General features: G+C 37.9%; 1 pseudogene; it reads left to right on the forward strand.

Annotated features, from left to right (window-relative positions):
- Positions 1-520: 520 nt before the first annotated feature.
- Positions 521-2729, forward strand: LOC108484880 (protein argonaute 4A-like; annotated as a pseudogene).
- Positions 2730-4198: the final 1469 nt, after the last annotated feature.

A 4198-nucleotide genomic window follows, 5' to 3' on the forward strand; every position in this document is an offset into this window, starting at 1 on the left:
CATAAAAAGACCCTAATTAGGCAAAAATTATTTCAGAGAGTTAATCGGGGATATGAAACAAAGGTTGGAGAGATTGGAGCAAAGGCAAATACAGATGCAAGAGCAATTGACCAAAATTCAACAAGATATACGTGATCAAATGTTGGAGCTCCAAAGAAATATAATTGGCCAGCTGAGACAATTACTAGTCGAAGAGCTTGAAAAGTGGAAAAGCCCAGTGGTCAACACTGAAGATGATAATGAGGTTATTTTTTATTCCCCAAATTCTACTCCAATAGAGGTCCAGACTCAACTAGACGCACATTCGCGAGGGATACCAGTTGTTATCAAACCCCAACAGCATCAGGCCGGTATGTTGGCACCAGTAAATAATTCGATAGGCTCAGGTCCTAATTCGGGGAGCAATTCAGCCAGGCTTGTCATCATTAGAGAAGCAAGGAAGGCTAGTGTGGAGTGTCCAAAACAGTGTGAAGCTCTTAAAAAGTAAGAATGGAGCTTCCGATACAATACCTCGAGGGCAATGATAAGAAAAGAAAATGAAGAGAAGCTGTTGACTATAAGACAACCGAGAATGTCAACTACCGGCCATCAGGTTCCTCAAAAGCAAGAATCCAATTCGAAACTGAATCCTGAAAAGCTTCCCTTTACGTCAATTCCAGTGTCATATAAGGAGCTATATCATAGATTATTTGATGCACATATAGTGTCCCCGTTTTACATAGAACCGTTGCAGCCCCCATACCCCAAATGGTATGATCTGAATGCTTAATGTGAGTATCATGCGAGACGCACAAGACACTCAATTGAGAATTGCACTACCTTTAAAAAGATGATTAAAAAACTCATCAAAGTAGGTGTTATAAGCTTTGATCATCCCTCTAGGGCAGAGAATTTATTACCTAATCATTTAGATAGAGAGGTGAATTCCATGATGGAAAGGGGTAGAGGATCCAAGAATGCGCCAAGTTTCAGGGCTTTTGAGCAGGACTTGATGTTGGGGAATCTGAATAACGTATCCGAAGAGGAAACCAAGGAATAAAACTTGTGAGCCCTTGCATATTTGGGAATGTTGTGAACAATGAAATTGTGGAAGTGATCCTTGTATTTTAAAGTTAATTTAGAGTAATGTTTAGAACACACTTGTTGTTTTAAAGCCTAGAAACAACAAGATATCATTAGTGAAAAAGGCTCATGTTTGGACATTTTTGTTTCAATAAAACATATCTTTCATGATTAATGTGAGCAATTGTTCCCTCATTTTTTTTCTTTCTTCATTCATAACGTAAATAGTTATTCTTGAATTCATTTATTCCTTGTGTATTCTTTTATGCCTATCGAAGGTCCCTAGATATCAATGATAGGGGCAACAATACTACAGATTCAAAGTTCCTTTTGAGCGCTACATGTGTTTAGAGGAATCTCAGTACTCTAAAGATGACAGAGATTGCGATTTGTTTCTAAATTTGTTGAAAATGGTAAAGCAAGAAGAGAAATGAATTCTACCCCATGAAGAGGGAGACAAAGATATAGCCTCAAAAGAAAGGAAAGGCTGTAAGTTGGAATAAAGCTAGTTTTCCTGTACCTCACATTGATGCCCTAGTGGACAATAGTGCTGGATACTCGGAGCTCCGTAGTTCCTTCTTTGTTTGCTTCTCGATAAGAAAAACTCCGATCTTTATGGGCCATGGAAGTAGAAGAATTTGTTTGAGTATAACATCGTGACTCAATGTATGGCGCTAATGAGGGTGAAGGATCAGTGCTTTACAAATCTGCTTCTAAAAAATCAATGCAAAGCTTGGAGGACTGAATTCCATGTTAGTAATTAAACAAACACCTTCAATTCCAGTTGTTTCAAAGGTTCCAACTATTATCCATGGAATGAATGTACTATTTGGGTCTCTTGAGCAGTCTGATATACCACCGATAGCTGCGGTGGTTAGTTTTATGAAGTGGCCATTGATTTCCAGTTATAGGGCATCAGATCGTACACAGTCTCTGAAGCTTGAAATGATAGATTCTCTCTTCAAACCAGTTTCTGACAAAGAGGATGAGGGTATCGTAAGGAAAGCTTTCTTAGACTTCTATACAGGTTTAAAATAAGGAAGCCTGATCAAGCTATCATATTCAGGGATGAAGTTAGCAAGTCACAGTTCAATCAAGTATTGAACATTGAGCTAGATCAAGTAATTGAAGCTTCAAAATTTCTTGATAAGAGTTGAAACCCCAAGTTTATGGTCATTGGGGCACAAAAAAATCATCATACTAAGTTTTTCAGCGGGGATCTCCTGACAATGTCTCACCTAGAACTATTATAGGCAACAAAATCTGTCATCCTAGGAACAACAACTTCTATCTTTGTGCCCATACGGGAATGATTAGAATCACGAGACCTACTCATTATCATGTTATCTTAGGTCAGATTGGGTTTTCGGCTGATGATCTACAGGAGCTAGTCCATGCTATATCAAAGAAATACCACAGACATATCTGTTGTGGCCCCTACTCGCTAAGCTCATTTGGTAACTACACAGTTAGAGCAATTTATAAAGTTTAAATATACTTGAGAAACATCATCAAGCCATGGTGGAATGACAACTTCGGGAGCGATTTCTGTACTTCAGCTTCCCAGAATGAAAGATAATGTTAGCAGCTTCATTGAACAATTTTTCTGGATTTTAGCTACTATTCACTTTCTTTGTTTAACAAACGTCAGCTCGGATTTTTGCTGAGGCAAAAGAATTTCATGAGGGGGAACTTGTGCTACAAGAGATTCTTCCCATGCAAAGGATTTTAAATGGAAATGGATACCAAATGGGAAAGACCATAGATTCTGAAAAAGCCTCCTCTAGTGGTGCGAAAGATTTACCCAATACGGTGAATTCAGACTCAATTAAGGAGTATTTCGTTAGAAAATGAATGGAAGCCAAAGTGAAAACCCACAAAGGGCGCTTTGAGACTTCTATTTCAAAAAAAAAATAGAAAGGAAAAGAAAAATGAAAAAGAGAAAAAGAAAAAAAATGGAGAGGCCAAGGTGAAAACCTGCAAAGGGCGCATTGAGACCAAAGGGGTTTTGAGCTGAAAACCCGAAAGGGCGGCTCAAATTTTGGTGAGCAGCAATGACCTTGCTATACCGAAGTTAACAAGTAGTGAAGTATGTTACATACCGGGGCATCAACAAAGTACTTTGGGCTTCTAAACACATGTTAAACTCAAAACAGTCTTCATGGAATTTGTATATAGAAGCCCAAGCTGCGATATCTAAGGCATTTGATTTTTGTCTTGTTTACTATTTTGGATCCTCTTTCTTCTCAAAGATAGATTCCTAGATTAATCTCATTTGTTCTTCTTTTGATAAATCATTCAAACTCTAATTTTCCTCGAGATCAATTTATTATCCATTATTCATAAAGTATGTTGCATTGAAATAATGATGGATGAATTAAAATATCTTCACAAACGAAGTTTTGCATATTACTCTGGAAATTTCTAGATAATACAAAGAAACTGAAACATAATAATTGTTTAAGGAATTCCCATTGAGTGAGGATTGAGGTACTCAAGAAATTTTCTTCTTCGGTCCAAATGGTGATTAGACGATGTTGATCCTAGGAAATGATCATTTCATAAACATCTCCAGTGGGTCGTAACATGTGAGAATGGTACAGTGGACCAAATAGATGGAGAAGGTTCTAAGCATACGAGCAAAATAGGGTTGGTACTTTGAGTGAAACAAAATGAAACTTGAATGAATCAAGATGTCCGAAATAAAAGTCATTTTGCATCATAGGAGCATTTGATTCATTTCAATCATGGCATCCTAATCATTAGGCATAGGCACATACACATTCTAGAGGTTATGTCCTCTAGGGGACAATAAAGATCGAAGATTTCAATATGGCATCCCTGTGCATATAGGGAACAAGTTGAAGATAGTGGATCTTATCTTTCTGTATTCGACGGGGAGCAGATCAAAGACATAGCAGATCTGACCTTCATTGGGGCAGATCCAAGATAGTGGATCTTATCTCTCTGTAATAGGTGGGAAGCAGATCCAAAATGACAGATCTTATCTCTCTGTATTAAGCGGGGAGCAGATCCAAGATGATAGATCTTATCTCTCTGTATTCGATGGGGAGTAGATCAAAGACATAGCAGATCCGACCTTCATCAGGGCAGATCTAAGATGACAGATCTTATC

This window comes from Gossypium arboreum, chromosome 6 (genome assembly GCF_025698485.1).
Source record: "Gossypium arboreum isolate Shixiya-1 chromosome 6, ASM2569848v2, whole genome shotgun sequence".
Taxonomy (NCBI): domain Eukaryota; kingdom Viridiplantae; phylum Streptophyta; class Magnoliopsida; order Malvales; family Malvaceae; genus Gossypium; species Gossypium arboreum.